This window comes from Condylostylus longicornis, unplaced genomic scaffold, assembly GCF_029603195.1.
Source record: "Condylostylus longicornis isolate FDR11 unplaced genomic scaffold, ASM2960319v2 ptg000053l, whole genome shotgun sequence".
Lineage (NCBI taxonomy): Eukaryota > Metazoa > Arthropoda > Insecta > Diptera > Dolichopodidae > Condylostylus > Condylostylus longicornis.
The window spans coordinates 694411-713299 of record NW_026578022.1 but is presented as its reverse complement, the minus strand read 5'-3'; positions in this window follow the sequence as shown (position 1 = coordinate 713299).

The following is an 18889-nucleotide window of genomic DNA, read 5'->3' as shown; positions in this document are numbered from 1 at the left end:
TGTTAAAGCACTGATTTCTGAGTCTCTAATACAAAACAAGATAAACAATTGCAAGCACAACAACCTGATATTAAAAATTAAATGATTGTTACGTTCTTAAAAACTATCAAAAACTTCTTACTGAAATGAAATCTTTTTTAATTTTAAAATTTTATAAATAGCAATTTGAAAAGGGTATACTAAAGAAAATTTAAAATTACCTTAAAAGTTTGATTTTATAGTTTTTCTTTCATTCTTTCATTTTAATAAAATCTTAAGCACATTTTAAAAGTTTTTAAAACAATATACAAAGTATTTTATTGATTTTGTTTTAAAACTATGAACTTTCTAAAAATTATGTATTTAAAAAATGTTCAATAATTTTCGTTAATTAAAATGAATGCAATGAAAATTAATTATTTTAATTGAAATATTTTAAAATTTTTTGAAAATTCTTTAAAATCCAAAAATTGTTTGAATAAAAACGCAAGGTAATACAACCCTAAAAGGTTTATAATTGATAAAGATTCAATATTTTTTATGCGCTTCAAAGAAAATTTTATACGATAAAAGATTAAATATTCACAATGTTGCAATTTTGTCAATGATAACTTTCAACATTATAAGCATATTTGATGGTATTAAATGTTGAGAGTCCTTTAAAGAGAAGCCAACAAAAATCAATTATCTCAACAAAATCTAAATGTTATGGTTTATGATTAGACACATCATTCATATTTGCTAAATTTAAAAGCTGGCAGAAGTCTGAATATTTTTCTAATATTTCAAATCATGGTTATATCTAAATATATAACTAATATACATTTAAAATTCTTATTTGAATGAAATCATTCGAATGCAATGGTATGTGAGATTACGGTTCCATTTACATCATGGCGAACAAAGATTTAAAACTAAAATTAAATTTTTGGATACAAATTGCAAATATAAAAAATCTTGTTAAATAAACCTCATAACCATTCTTAAAACAAATCAAATTTCTGTACCCCAAGACATTTGCAAAAATTCCAAGAATCGACTAATAGGAAGATTGTAATTAGTTACGGCAAAACTATTTTGTTTACACATAAAAGTACCCCATAGTTTAGCAATCAAATCTTTAATTTTTAACTCGGTTTTTTTTGGTTTTAAATTTCAAAAAGAGGATTTTTCCCTCTTATAATGAAAAAAAGAATGAAATTCATTTTTGAGAGCAAAAAATTTATAGTAGGATCCAAGTTGTATTTCTCTTCGTTCAAGAGAATAAGTAAACAAGCAAATAAAAACAAAAAGCAAAAACTTTTAAAAATATACTTTTAAAGCCTTTTGTACAAGTTTCCAAAATTGAGTTCGAAAGAGAATCGTTGGAAAAATAAATTGAAAAGAATTTTTTTTTTATAATTTCTTAATATCGTGGATAAAATTGACCACTTTAATTTTAACAAATCGATGATATTAAATTAAGTAAATTTTCAATAGAAATCAAATGCCCACAACGTTTCAGATCAGTAGAGTACGTTTTTCCAGGTAATATTTGTTTACTTTGAATGATGAATTAACCTGTTGACAATTAAACAGAGTTTATTAAAGCTGAAATCGACCGTAATTACTAAAACAAAACATCTACACCTCGAAAGTGATTACGAAGCCAGCGAATATAGAATAAAGAATATGTTAAACAAATATTTGGAATGGCAACAATTTAAATAAAGAATCGAAAAAAAATCCTATACAGAGGTGCGTAGAGCTCTTACTGTGAAAAACATAAAAAATCTTAAATCACAACTTTCAGTATTGCTTGCCTCTTGAGTGTCTTGGAACCGTTCTCGAACTTAGAACCCCAAATTGTCAATTTTCACAAATTTTACTGAACGAATCATCTACCAAGTGCTTTTCAAAACCTTCACTTATGAATGCCATAATCATAAGAACGGACCTTAAGTAGACTGGAGTTGAAAATTTTCATAGTACTTATTTGTTTACTAGATTTCTTAATTAAGAAGATAGCATTTTGTAATATTGTATGTGCTCTTCCGAGTACCTTGTCAGAATAAATATTCAACAGCATTGTCCATAAACGAATATCTGCATAAAGTAGTCCCCTCTCCTGCTCATGTGAATGATTACTAAATTTGTACCAAACGGTTGGACAAGAAAAGTGTTAACTAATAAAAAATTTCAAATTCAATAGTTTATTTTTAAGTTTGCAATGCGACAAAAGAAAAACAGAAAAAACAAAAACCAAACATTATTTGAAGAAGGGAATGGGATAAAAAAAAAAGAGGTTGAAAACAAACTTGAAAAAATTTAAGTGAGTACCAATAGAAAAGAGTCAAAAAGTATACAAAAGAAAAATAAAAAATAAAAATGGCGAACAATAAAAACTAAAAAGCCCGTTAACTACTTAATCTTCAGTTAAATTTTATTTTTGTTTTCATTTTTTCTTTTTTTTTTTGTCTTCCTAAAATAATTCTTAGATCCATGTTTATTCGGGTATAGAGTTTTATCGGTAACAGTACGGTTCATGTTTACTCTGATAAGAGCTTTTTTCGCACTTCTCATGTTTTCTTTCTCTTTTTTGTTTTCTTTTATTTTTGCATCGGCCTTTTTTCTATCATTTCGTTTGTTTTTTTTTTTTTAATAGTATTTTTCCCACATAACTGAAAATTAACTCAGTTTAAAAGTTTTTCATTTCAAAGAACGCGTTAAAATAACAAAATATATAAACAATAAATAAGAAAATGAAGAGTAAAAGAAAAACCAAAAAAAAAAAAAAATTGGAAAAGGCAAGTTGATTTTGACTGACATTTTATGTTTATGGTAAATTTGGAAATTTTAATTGATTTTTGTTATTCTTTGTTTTAATTTTCGCTCTGTTGCATATTAAATAAAACTCACGTCCGGAAAAGAAAGTTTCCATTTAATGGGAATTCTTAAAAATATAAGACAAAAATTGATTTAATTTTTCCTTCTTTCTCTCTACTCTATTATCTGTTGTATAATACGAGTGACTATGGAAACTGCACGTGTTATACATATGTAAAAACCACAAAATTCTTGAATAAATGAAACCAAAAGCAATTCTTTTTTTGAAATAGAATAATTGATATTCGAATTGAAATCAACTAGAAAACTAACACAACAATAATTTTCCAATTAATTCAAATCAACGGGGTTACTGGCGTATGCTTGTATGTTTAATTTAGAATAACGTTTATGAAATGTAAGAATACTGTCAGCAATATTGATGTTTTGCGTTAAGGAAGTGTGAAAAAAAAATTGTCAGGATTTTTTTAACATTTGCAAATTGTAAGATTAAATGAAAATTGAGAAAATTTCAAAATATTGCCTCTAAGATTTCATTGATTGAACTTCTAAAATTTTTCAAAAATTGAGTTTTTGCAATATATGAGGAAATAGAACGTAGTTTTGTTTTAAGACACCTCTCAGCGGGTATCAAAGAGTAATCAGTCTAAAAATCGGAGAAAAGCCGATTACAGAATGATTATTGAACATACCATTATAATATTTTTTTCCTCTGATTTTTAAAAATAAAGATGTCAACTAACGATCATGATCGAAATTTAGAGATTGTCAAAATATTTAGCCTTGTATATTGTCAATGTGAATTGCCCGAACTCGAAAAACTCTTAGCATTTTACAAGAAACAATTTTTCAATCTAATGTGTTTGTTCAGTTTTCTATAATGAATTTTTTGTATATTAAACAGCAATTCGCAAACACTCGAATAGAAATACACACAAAATTACACTCATAAACTCTCTTTTTCCAAATATTTTTAATAAATCCCCCAAAAATCATCTTTGAAGAATCTATACTAGACTCAAATATGAGATAAAGCGCAAATATAAATCCTTTGTTTTTTAACTAAAATATTTCAAGGTAAATAAAAAAAGTGGGAGGAACGGTTTGAATGAGTGCATTTTAATATTTAAATTGACAATTAATTTTGAATCATATAGATTAAAATACAATCATGTATATTTCCTGCATATTTAAAAGCTATTACAAATTATTCAGGGTACCTTGAAATTTCTTTTAATATTTTTTGAAATAGGTAGATAAAAATTTTGTATAATACAATCATCATACATGCTTTAAAAACTTATAAATATGTCAAAAGTTATAACTGTGAAATGATTTACTGTTCCAAAAACGAAAAGAATTAAAAAATACATTAAAATTACTGTTGTTATACATATTGTCTATAATGTGTTTCAAAATTTTTGTACATATATGGACTTACCCAAAAAAAAAAAAAACTACAAATTTTCCCTTGTTCTTCCTTTTTCTAGGAAATTCACGTGTATTACAAAAAAAAAAATTATGTGCGGTCTCGAAAAAAAAAGCATTTTTAAAATCCCTTCCGGGCGTTGGTTTGGTCCAAATCATTTTCGCAAAAAAAAAAAAAAACCGAAAAAAAAAAAAAAATTTAAAACAAGCTAAAATCGAGGATTTTGTGGGAGGAATGTAATTTTTGCAAAAAATTTTTACATGCTCGATTGTTGTGTATAACACAACATATGTATAAAACACAATGTTAATATGTGAAAATACCATAGTCGAATTTTAAATTGAAATACTTCATTTAATGCAGCATAATATGTTTCGGATGTATTATTAAGTAACAAAATAGTTTTATTGACCACTATAGTATACCATAAAAATGATGAACAAAACGTACATTTAAAATTATAAGAACCTATAATGTATGAAGAAGTATGAATGAAGAAAGTTTGATTTCGAAGGTATGATTTGAAAAGTATGATTCGGAATGTATGATTTGAAAAGTATGATTTGTAATATACGACCTAAAACATGCGAAAGGAAAAATATGTAATATGCAAAGTATGATTTGAAAAGTATGATTCGGAATGTATGATTTTGAAAAGTATGATTGGGAATGTATGATTTGAAAAGTATAAGAAAAATATCATTTAGAAATTTATCTTAATGGAAATTTAAAGATAAATTTTAAGATAAATTAGTAGTGTAATAAGCACATTCTTATTAATTCCGCAACTATAATGTTGTATTAGTAAAATTCATAATCATTTAGAAAGTTAGATAATATAAAAAGTTTGAATTAATTCCCAATAATAGCGTTCCCCTTATAAGAAAAAAATCAACACAATCGTTTAATTTATTCAACTTCATTTTATGAATCCCGCACCAATTACGATTGAAACGAATAAGACGGACTTGCAAACACATTTCTTCTAAATTCTAATTCGCATCAAAAACCCGTTCTTAGTGAAACTAACGTGCAATTCCGTTTTTTTCCCCCCATAATCAACTGACAAAATCGCAAACACTAATATTAAACAAAGTTCTTCCAACCAAATTTCCGAATTTGTGTCCGAAAGGCAACAAAAAAAAAAGACCGAATAAAAAAAGACAAAGATTTCGAACAAAAAAAAAAGAGGAGGAAAAAGAAACAACAAAACCACTTAAATTTTGAAAAAGGATTCACTAGAGATCCTTTTTTTTCTTTTCTTCTCTTTTTATCTATTTTAATTCATTGCTTCTTGATTTTCAAATTAGAATTGTGAATTCACAAAAGTAAAATAATACAATATATTCAAAGCAATAGAAAATCTAAGAACACAATGTTAAAAAAGAAAAGGTGAGACGCAAAAAAAAAACGCAAAACTCCAAATAACCGTAGGTTCAATATAGTAAAAGTAAAATAAAAGAAAAAGAACAATTCTACAAGATCATACTATATTAGAGGCAAAAAAAAAGGTGGATAAAAAAGGGAAAGCAAAAAAAAAAAGAAACTGAAAGAAATGTTGACCTCCTGATTTATGTTCTAAAGTAAAACCTCAAAATTTCAAGCAATGAAAGCAAAAAATAACAAGAAAAAAAGGAAAGAACAAAAAGGATAGTAAAAATTTTTTATTGGAATATAGTCAAACTTTGGAAAATTAAAGGATACGAATGATATGAAGTCATTCCACATCTACATTTTCAACTCACCCGTTTCAACTGCTTTAAAATTGATCAAAGTCATGCAAAATTTAAGTTTAAACCAGATTAGTTATTTTTACTTGTCTCAAAATTTATTTTCACACAGAAAGTGCAATTCAACCTATAACCCCTCCTAACATGCGTATATAGTTATGCTTTTGGTGTATCATAAACATTGCTTTAGGTACATGAATTGCTTTCCAATTAAATTTTAATATTATTAATGCTTATATCTGCATAACCTTCCTCATATATGCATAATTCCTTACTAATTAACCCGGTTATTTGAAGATTTAAGTGAATTTACGTTTAAATACTATTTGTACCGCAAATTTCTGCTATTAATATTTTATATCTGAATATTTTATAGATGCCTATAACTTATATTGAGTCGACCAATGCAAGGTCCTTACAATAAGAAAAAATTAATTTTTGTCCAATTTTTTTCGATTTCTCAATTTATAACTTAATCTAAATAATATAAATAGAACAAAAATATTTTTGATCATATTCGAATACTTCACTCCTAACACATCTCTAGTATTTTGTATCAAATTTAGTAAAACATCATAATTAAAATAATACACAGATTATAAAAAACATGTAATTTTTCACCTAAATTATGGTATTTCTCAAAATTGAGAAACTTTAACTTTTCTCGCAATAACAACTTCACATTTCACAATAACAAAAAGCTTTCCTTTACCATTTCATACAACTCAACTCTTTGATAATCAAGGACATTTCAAAAATATTATTAGAAATGTGATGTCTTTTAGCACGGTAAAAATATTTTAGCACGGTAATTCAATACTACTTAAAACTGAAGAGATTAAGAGTTAGAATTAAAGCAAAATGTTGGGATACAAATCAAAATTTAAAAGCCAAAAAGGCAAAATTTTCATTTTTTTTTATTTTTAAATTGACGGAAAATGAAGGAATTATTTTTCTTTTCAGTTCTTTTTGTCAAAAAAAAAAAAAATGTTAAAGAAAAGTTTACAATATTTCCGGGAGTGAAAAAGGCTTCATTTTCTACTTTTTTTTTGTTTTGTTATTTTGCTTGTTTTTTTTTTTGTATCATTTTAATTTGTTTCTAAATCGTTTTTAAAATGCTGTTTTGGGAATTAAAGGTTTTTAACACACATATACACCCACATTTTAAATAATTTTTCTTCATCTCTCTATAAATCCTTTTGTATCCTTATCAAATAAGTTGACAATTATTATATTAAAACGAGATTCCAATAGGGGAATTAAATCCTATATTTTTGAAAATTTTATTATAATATTTTCTCTCTCTCTCTCTTTTGAAAAATCATTTTCATTTTCAAGGATAAAAGAATACTTTGTACAAGTTTAATATGACTGTATCATTCAATTATTATGGAGAACATTAGATATACCTATATATAGCACGCACATATACATGCTATAAATATGGTGTACTACAAGTATCTATATACCTATAAATATGCGTGCTTAATATTCCGACATAAAAGATCACTTTTTTTTTTGGTTGGTAAACCAATCAGAAAATGATTGAGCAAAAAAATTACCGAAAAAAAAAATTAAATTTGGCAAAACAAGGATACCATATTTTAAACTTTGCAAATTAGAGAGAGGATTTTTAAAGCTTTAAAATGTTAACCGAGCATTGCAGACTGAAAATATTTAACTATTGCTTCAAGTCGTCGTGTGCTCGTCATCAGATCTGACATATTGGATTACATATAATTTTATATTAATTTTAGGAAGCAAGGTATTGTCGAAATTGTGAAAAAAAAAAACAATTTTATGGCTTATGAGTTATGAATTTATTTTAAAACAATTTACAGAATGGGCACGATTTATTTATATGTTACGACGACGAAGTGGTGTATGTACCGTATATTCGACGGTAACGAAGATACTAGACGTATAGACACATTGAAACCCTTGATCAAAATATTTATAGATAACTAGATACATATGGTACATAAGATTTTAAAACTTGTATTTTAGATTTTTATAGATAGACAAGACGTTTTAAAACTTATATTCTGAATTCTAACATTTAAAAATACGAGAAAACACAAAAAGTTCAGGCTAGTACTGGTGGTGACGAAGTACATTTCAGAATGCCAAAGAAAGAAACCTTAAAAATTAATTGATTTTTTTTTCTATCTATTGTTAGAACGAATCACTCTGTTGCATATAAAATACTAAAGCACCTACTTAATACACTAATACACTAATTATGTTGTATATAGAAAATTTAGAAACATAAATGAAAATATGATAAATCTAAAAGCAAAAATAGAAAAGAAAAAAACAGAATTTTGCTTAAGTACGTTTTTGTGTATATTTTAAAATTCTGGATGATGCTCGTTTAATATACTTTGGCATACACAAAATTTTTAAATTTAAAGTGAGGTCAAGGTGGATTTAAACAATTTAGATCAAGTTCATGAATTAATCAAAAGAAATTTTTTTTTTCATCAAAATCAAAAATTAATTTTTTTTAAATAAAAAAAGGTAATGGACTGTAAAATCTCACATTTTTTTTTGTATTATGAAAATGAACAAGAATGAATAAAGTGAACCTTAAAATATTTTGAAATTTAAAATATTAAATATTTTTCGGTAGTTTATTATGGATTTTAGTAGTATCTTTTCTTATTATGAGAAAAACAAGGTGACAATAGTATTTGATTATGTAGTATAGGGACGAATTTTTTTCAAACATTTTAATTTTTAATTTCTTAGATTCGATTCTGCTTAAATATTTGAAGATAGTTCAGCATCATGTACATATTAGGTTATTACTAAGTAAGTTTAGTCCGAACGAGTAATACTATTTCACCCAAAAACACTTAAACCTCCAATTAATAAAATCTAGAAGTAAATTGTACTTCTAAATTGTACCTACCCTTCTACAGCATCGGACCACATACTATTCGTTGGGAACTAAGAAAGGCGGTCGGAGCATTGGAGAAATCTTCCGGGGCTACAACAGACCAAGGAGCTTCTGGGAGATTATGATCAGAAGTGTTTTGAGAAAATTATAGGAATGGGCAAGAATAAGGAGAGAATCCTCACCTGGGTTTTGTCGCGTTACTTGGGGGGGCCAATTCGCCAGGTTGGGCCTGGAAAGTGCAGGTTCTGTGAAGAAGACAGGCAGACTTCAGTACATCTCCTGACGGAGTGCGTTACTCTCGCTCGCATAAAAAGGAAAATACTGGAGAACTTTACCCTAACGGTAAAGGAGTTTGAGAGCGGTCCTCCGCGCCCCACAATTTGCTTGATTACATCAGGACGGTGAATCTCGAGCAGGTACTGTAGGGCTGCGCCTCGCACACAGGGGGGGGGGGGATGAGAAGTGGGAGGAGAGACACAACAGATCGTTTATGTTGTTGCAGTGCACTATTACCCCGTGTTTACAATCCGCAATCTAAAACTCTCGTTGAGGTAAGTAAGGTTGCTTTCTAAGAAAAAAATTAAATTATTTATAATAGTTCCTATAGTGGCAATTTGTTTAAATGATAAAAAAAAAATTCTTGCAGAAAACCTACTTGAAACATTTCACATTTTCTTGTTCCAAGTGAATTTCGTTTACCATTTACGAGAACCCAGAAAAAAATCTGTGTTAAAAATTTTTCAATTGAATTAAAAGAATTTTTTCTTTCAGTGTTCCAATATTTTTCATTAAATAATAAATTAAGGTTACTAAAATTAAATCTAATTACATTTTTTAATTTTATATTCCAATTTTATAACTTAATCTAATAATTCTATTTAAAATAGCACAAGGGAGGTGAGAAAATTATTCGTTGTAATAAAATTTATATTTAACCACATTTTTTTTTTCTTTTGTTTTTTTTTCATTTTTTAATTTCCAATTAATTTTCTTTTCTTTCGTAAATTTTTGCACAATATTCAATTATGAATTTTCCTAATTTAAACATTATCAAATTTAGTTAAAAAAAAAATTTTTTTTTCCAACATTTTTTCTTTCAATTTTCCTTTTCTTGCTCCCACAGATTTTTATTCACATAATATAATATTCCCATCGTTAGACCTATATATATATATACATAGATACATATATCTATATATCTAAATCTATGTATAACGTATAATAATAGCGGATTTTATTCATTTTAAATTTTTCAATGGAAAAGAAAGAAAGAAAAAAAAAATTAAAATCCGCTGCTTTTCACTTGATTTTGTTAAAAAAGGAAAAAAAAAATAAAAGGGAGAAACTGTTATTCAAATAGGAATTTTGTAGCGTTCGCAACATATATTTTTTAATTCCAAACTAAAATAGAATTAAAAAATTATATTAGCGCCATAGTATTGTAGAAAAGTTGTAAAATTTTAGCTATATATTGTAAACTATATGTATGTATGTATGTATACAATAAAAAGTACTAAGTATTGTACAATATGTAGATAAATATGTATGTATTTATATAATAAAAAAGAGTAGTCAAATCAGAATGAAAATTTTGATAACAGTTAAATTCAATATGCCTACATTAAACCACAGGGTGTTAATTATGTTATTTGAAATAGCTAAGCATGGGAAAAACAAAAACGTCTAATATTATAATACATTATTAAATTAAAAAAAAAATATGAACAAAATGGTTTATCAGAAACATTATTTTCAGCTCTCAATACCCCTCCCCCATTCTTTTCTCTAGCACAAACAGCAAAATCAAAAAATATTTGAAATATTATATTACAAAATTTCATTCTCGACTTGCAACATATAAAAATTGGAGCTGAGATTTGTGTATATCAAATTTTTTGAGAATACTACCTTCTCGTTAACAAAATTTTCTATATCAAAAATATGCATTATAGAAAAAAGAACAATCAAGTTACGATTTTGGTGGCGGATCTCTTAATATTGGTGAACGAAAAACAGGTTTTGAAGTCTAAAAATTGGAAACGCGGATTTAAATAAAATTATTTTCTATAGTAAATTTTTTGCATAATATCTCGCACGTAAACAGCCTCAACTTTATTATCTAGCCCCACCAATGAATTTTCTCAATTATTAATAAAAATATTACAGCTCCACATTTCATATTTAAAGCATGAACTATAGTATAAAATAGATATAATAACTCCGGTTGTCTTGTAACTAAAAAGAATCTCTAAAATTCTCTATAATTCCATTTATGCATTCTTAACAAGTTCCATATATTATATAATAATTTGTTGTCCTCTATTATACAAAATATTAATAAGAAATCTAACCCTGTATAATAGTCTCAAATCTCAATTATAATAAAAAAAAATCTGATGTGGTCAGCACATAACCGACCGCATTGTGTATTGTATAGTTAAATGAAAGTGTTACAGAATATTATAAAAATGTCTGTTAAATACTTTTTTCCAATTTTTAGGACATTAGTAAGCTTATAGTTAACATACCTAGAAAAATGTAAATTTGGCTCTTAGTAGAGTTTCGCTTTGTGCTACCCGAATTCCCTGAAATGCTCGCCAGTTAGTTTCGGTAACAACCAGAACTCAAATATCAACTTTCAAGAAATTCCATCAATTTGTTCTGTGGATATGGTGAAAAATGTAAAATCGGCCCGCAAATCAGTTCTCGAGCCCTGATCTTTCCAAAAAAGTTATATGTTCATTGCTTTAATATGAGGAATTCATATATTAAATTTCAATGAAATCGGTTGATTATTTCTCTTTATATACACAAAAATGTATATTTGGCCCGTAGTAAACGTCTAGTTGCCGATGCCTGATTTCTTCCAAAACATAGGAATTTTTGCGGACTGTCGAGCTGAGCTTATATATAAAATTTCAAGTAAATCGGTTGAATACTTTCTTCAAAATGTTCAAAAATGTAAAACAGGCCCGCTAAAAAGTGCAGTTCCCGAGGCCTGATATATACCAAAAGTTGATCGATCCGTGCCATGGTGGAAACAAACTTACATATAAAATTTCATCAAAATCGGTTCAGCCGAACTTGAGATACACGCGTGCACACACAGACCGACAGACGGACAGACCGACAGACCGACAGACCGACAGACCGACAGACCGACAGACCGACAGACCGACAGACCGACAGACCGACAGACCGACAGGTTGCTAAAAATAGTTTATTTACACTTCCCTACTATGGAGAAGTACGTTCCCACCGAAAACTCGATATGCAAAATTTGTTGCCATCACATAACCTACCTATTGTTTACACAATACGGTCGGTAAAAATATATAATGAAAATTCGTCCTTCTTAACTTTACTATTTTCATTTGAATTTCAATTGGTATATGAAAGAAAAATTTCATAGAATTTTCATTAACACATTCATCCACCCTTAAAAAACAAAAAACAAAAAAAAAAAATATAGAAAATAATTTCACCATCTTAATCTCATATTGAAAATGAATACTATATAAAAGCGATTACTTCTTTATATGTGAAAAACCGAAAATAACATAAAGGATATGAAATGAAAGGATATACGAATGTATTATAATTTCATATATGTACATAAATATGTTTTTATATTAAATGTGTATAAAATTAGAATTGAAATGAGAAATGACAAGATTCGAGAGAGAAAATATAATTAGATTTTTCCTATTTTTCTCTATCGGCAGAAAACTTGCTATAAGAAAATTAAATTGAAAGTTTTTAAAAATAAAACAAAAAAAAAATAACAACGTAAGTAGTTTTTCTTTTCAGATTTGAAATAAAAACACAAAAAAAACAAATTCAATGAAAAAATAAACTTTTATTATTTTTTGATAAGGAAAATTAAGAAAAAAAATTCAAAATTCCCCATATGAAACTAAATATAATGAAAATTTAATTGTGTCAGATTTGGGGACCATATAAGAAAAAAATTTTTTTAATTGGAAAATTACATGTTTGAGAGAAAAACAAAAGTTTTAAAAAACTTCAATCTTATATAAAAGTTGTGCAACTTGTTAGTCTTTTTACTTTTAAGAAGTTGGAAAAATTTTTGATTAGTTTTTATGCACTCATTATGCAATTTGTATGACTCCTTCGATCAGATAAGGTGAACCGAATTAGTATACCTTAATATCAAGAAGGTACCTCCAACACATTATAATTCTAATATTATTACTGCTAAAAGTGATTTCTCGAAGGCCAAATAGTCTGCTCGCATTTAATTAATTAAATTTTTGTAGTGAAATATTCAATTATTCAATACAAAGGCCAAACATTATTTCAAGGGTTTCCGATAATTCTTTTTTAAAAATTTTTCACTAGCATCTCCCTTAACAAGTTTATTTGGAAAAGAAAGTAACATAATTGGAGAAAAAAAGAAAATGCGTTTTAGATGAAGAATAGTAGAATTTTTGTAAAATAATTTGTTCCGTTTCATCACTTACTAAAATTTCGACAGTTCAATTTAAATATTAATTTGTAATCATTTTTCTCAAAATTTTGAGAAATATTTCTCGAGAATAAATAATATACATTCATTTAGTTTGGACCCTACAGAATAATATATTTTTATTTAACATCCACATACGAGTATATGGTAAAAAAAACATGAGGTCTAACCATAACTATCATAAATTTATAATAAAATATTGATATTCTTTACAACATACATACAAACAATTTCTTCCAATTACAATTTTTGTTTATCTATCTGTAAAATATCAATATTAATTTATAAAAATTTCATCAAATGTAAAAAAAAATCAATTCCCACATCACAAACTAACTGTACAGAATGAACGTAATATTATTTCAAATGTTTACATATTGTTTCAAGATTTCAACTTACAAAACTGTGCGAATATATACGGAAACACTGTTGAAATGAAAATTTTTTTTCTCCTCATATTTTATGACATATTAAACATCAATCAATCAAACTTTATTTGTATTGTAAATTTCTCAAGAGTTTTTCTTTCATTTATTTTTTTGTTGTTTGAGTAATTCATTCCTAACGATATATTTTATTTGATAATTTTGTGAAGGTGCGCTTGTTTATATACTGTACAAATAATATTAAAAATATAATATTTGCCATAAATAATGGAAGTGTCAACAAAATTTTGTCAAAAAAAAAATTTTTTTTTTTTTTAAATTTAAAATGAAAATTGTTTTTATTTTGTTGTTTTTCTTGTTTTTGTTAATTTCACCTGAAAATAAATAATTTAGTTTTTCTTTTACTTGTTTCTTGTTTAAACCTTACTTTCTTTTTCTTTAGTTGTTTTCTTTTTTCTTAACGAAAATGTGTACTGACATTATTTTACATGTGTATATAATTTTTTTTTTTGCATACCACTAGGGGCTAAAAGTGAAATGACAATGACGAACAGAAAGACAGAGAGAGAGAGAGATAGTGACTTATTTACTCACTAATATACTTAGACAAATAATTTTTGTTTTTCTTTCTTTTACCTTTGGCTTTGAATGATTTTTGTGGTTGCATTCCAGAGATGAGAAAATACTCGTATTATGGAATTTTTTAGACCACTGTTATATTAAAATAACAGGACTGCATTTGTAGTTTATCAAACTCATATGATTATAGCTTCTACTGAAAAATTGCAGTATAGCTGCTACCTCAAGTCACGAGACCTGCACCGGGTTCACAAAGTCTCTTCCGAAATATCTCAATTATAGAATATCAATTAACACACAATAAGTGCTCCAACGTTTCATTTTCTTCCAGGCAGTGCCGACAGATCCCGCCCCGCCGTCTTGTCCATCCTTTACAGGTGAACCATCGAGAGGCCCACGAATAGCATCAAATCTTGACAACCAAGTGTGGCCAACTTCCGCCCTCTCAGCGCCAAGAGAGATGTAAATTTTTAAATTTATAAGTTTATCTTAAGTCTTTTAGTTACGATATAGGAGTAATTCTAATAAGAAAATCATGCTTTTACAGAAGTTAACAAGTTTTCCATGTAACCGAATAAATATGTGACTTTAAATTAAGATTTTTTAAAACTCGAGAGGTGCGTGCAAAATTTGTTATTTTTGTTGTTTTAGAAAACTCGAGAGGAGCGTGAATTTAATTAAACACTTCATACAAAAGCATTGGAAAAATGTGAAAAATAAATATTCGTCCAAATTGCAGTTCGGGATGGAAACATCTTTTAAATATAATTCCCGGAACAATAATAATTAAGATTTTTTAATTTTAAATTCCTAGTAAATATTTAGATTATTTCTAGTTTTTTTAAGTATCACTCAGTCCATTAGTATACTTGAACGAACAAAAATAAAAAATTTGAAACAATAGAGAATGAAACTAAAACAAAAATATTTAAAAGAAAAATTTCTAGGCCAGGCAAAAAATATAACAGATGAATTTTTCTGCGCTTTTTTTCAAATTCTATTTTACTCTTGTTATAATATTGTTACAGCAAATGAGCAGAAGCAAAATTTAAGTTTTTCCAAATTTTTTCGTCTTTGTGCTGCGTTCTTCTCTTCTTTATTTGAATTAAAGCCAACAACTATATATGTCGGTAATCTTGTTCTTACGTTTTCCCTATTTGTGAATCCCAAATCATAATGTCCCTGTAATTTAACAATAACCGGTACAAGATATATAATTCGGTGAATATAGTCCTATCTCTTATACATATAAGAAAATATTCGTGAGTATATCTACATGACATATACAAATACATGAACATAAATTTTCTCACATATGCCACACGTATACAATTAAAATTTCATCATTTTTATACACGTTCTCCTTGAAAATCAAATTAATTTCGCATTTTGAGACTTCCTTTCTAACGGAAAAAAAAAGTAAAAACAAAAACAAAAAAAAAGTCCCTTATTAATTTTTCATTTTATCTTTCTTTTGGGTTTTTTATGCGTTTTCTGTTTATTTTTTTTTCGTTTTTTGTGTTGGGAAACCTCTAGGCTATTTTATTATGTAAAATGAAAAACTAATAACGAAGCAAATATAAAAAAAAAAAATTTTTGTTTTTTGGTTGTGGAAAAACAAATTATAACTTGTGTGTAATTAAAAATTTCTAAAAACAAAAACAACACTACAAAAAGAAAAAACACGTAAGCGGCAACACAAAAAAATATTTGAGAAGAGTGGAAATATGAGAGAGTTGTGGGAGCGCAAGAAAAAGATAATAAAATATGTCAACAAGAAATTTAACAATCTTATGGGAATGAAATAAAAAAGAAAATATGAGAAAAATATGCCATTACTAAAAAAAAAAAGAAAAAGGCAAAAAATAATTCCATCTTAACAAAATCTTAAAATTTTGATAATATTTGTGGCTTCCAAATTATGATGCCTCTATACATTTTTATATATAAGAGAAAAAAAAACTGGATTCTAAGTAGGGCAGAGAAAATTGTACAGGTCAAGAAATAAGAAAAATTAAAATTAAGAACAAAAACAAAAAATTCTAATAATTCTTAATTTTTTGTACTTTCATTTCAGTTCACCGTCTATAAATGGAATTAATGTTTATTATAATATACACTTATATGAAAATTAAAATCCTTATATATAACAAAATCCTTAAATATAAGAAAAAAATCTCAAAGATATAAGCTGACAAATTTTACGAACAAAAAAAAAATTGTTAATATTTTTAATGGAATTTTTATTTTTCATCTTAAATTCAAATGATGATCAGGACATGAAAAATTATATCCTAAAAGATTAAAAACAGTTGTAGCAAGTGCACATGTACTTTATACATCTGTATATACTCGTAATATATAATATGTATAAAATATTTTTGAGTATTAGCAGATATAAATTTGGATGAAATCAATGGTTTCTAAAGAAGCGCATTTTCTCTCAACAAATATAAATACTTTTTTTAAAACACTGTCAAAATATGTACCAAAATATTTCTTAACAATATGAAAATTGCATAATTTCAGGATAAGAACAACAGATAAAAAGAAGCATTAACTATGATAACCGAAATCTGCATTAATGTTATGTGATCAAAAAAATTTAGAAATCCGGTTTCCGAAATTCGTATCGTAAATTTAGACAACCGAAATTCAAGTTTTCATAACTTGGTATGGGAAGGAAGAGGAAAACAAAATGCTTTCCCCATTAAATAAGCCATTTTTTAATTTCTATAGAAGCTATTTAAAAAATATAGTTTTGAAAAGCTGACTGTCTTAAGGAAAAATGAAACCAAAAACAAGAAAAAATGTTTTTTTTTTTTCGATGGCATACCCAATGTCGAAAATTATGAATGAGACTCCATAACTCTTTGAGAGAGAGGCTTCTCGAAAAGATTTATTTTTGTATAAAATTTAAGCTTCATAAAGCGCGTGCAACAGTTGTAAAGAGACTTCTGGACGAACAAGGTTAAATTGATAAGTAAATTTTTTTTTTTATTTAATTGGAATGTGCTACTAAATAGATGTGCTGTAAGAAACTGGCAGGATATTGAGTACATCCTGAAAACTTATTGAAGATTGAATTCAATAAAAATAATGTTAATATTTTTTCCATTAAAAACACTATTATCTAATAAATAAAGCTAATAATCGAACGTTCTTCAAACAACTACTATTAAAACGTCTCTAGGTGTTCTTAAAAAGGGTCTGGCATCCAGATTTTTTATGTCTAAACAGGATGCTATTTAATTACGGTAATATATATATTTTTAATAAAACTAATATAATATTAAATCAAAAAATATTTTGTTTCAGAAAACCAACTACAGGTTTCGTTTTTATTAAAAGAAACTTCAACATTACAGGCAACACTCGTGCAACATAGTTTCGAAATAAATAGTGATTTTACTCCGAAACGTGCTTTTTTTTTATTAAGAAATTCAAACTTAAAATAATTTCAATTTATAATTCAAAATTGTTCTAAAATTTTGCCAAGAATATTATAGTTGAATAATATTAAAGTTAATTTAGTTTAAGTCTCTGAAAGTATAACACTTTGCTAAAATTTTTTTTGAAATATTTCTAAAAAACCAGGAAACTTTTAATATTTTATGGTTCCTATCGTTTCATAATCTTTTACAATGAATATACACCTAGATATTTAAAATGGTTTATGTACTGAGCATACAGCAACAAAAATAAAATTTATCTTTGATTTAATTTTAAGGATTTTATATGTGAAAATAATAAACTTATACATTTTATAATAACACATAAAGCATATAGACAAAGAATCACACAATTTAAAATCTCGATTTAAACTTAAAATTTAGTTTAAAAAATTTCTGAAAATTATAAATTTATTTTAATATTATATAAGAGTTTTTCTCAAACAAAAATAATTTTATTTCTGTATAACACAATTTTTTACACATTATGTTCTACAATATAATATGTTTTATTTTATAACACCTCCACTTAGAGTTATTAGGAATGTTAATCACGAATGTTATATTATAAAATGCAAATTGGAATGGATTACAATTAGGAACAGAATTCTACTATAACGAGTTTATATATGTATTTCTTTAATTTAGATAATTTCAGTTATATTATAAGTTTTCAGAAGAAATTTTAAACGCAATCTTCATAACAGAACAAGGCAACAATTATTATTATGTATACAAAATGAGATGTTTAAATTAGATTTATATGTATTAATTTTTGTTATTTAAATTTGCTATGTTACTGTGGTAATACGAAGTACAGTTGTATTTATACACAAAGCTAGACTCAACTTTTCTGTATGTTATACACATAAACATATATTTGTCTAACACAATTTTATTAGCGCAATATCATGCGTCACTTTACATTTGATTACTATTGTCGATTTATTGCAAAAATGAGGACTTCCAAATATAGATACTATATCTATGCAATTCGGAAAGGATCAAAACTACATAATATATGAAAGAAGACTATATGAATTAAATAAGTAGCTTCAATGATATTTATGGTATTTAAAATAGAAATTCGGAATTATGGAATAGTGGATGATTTAAA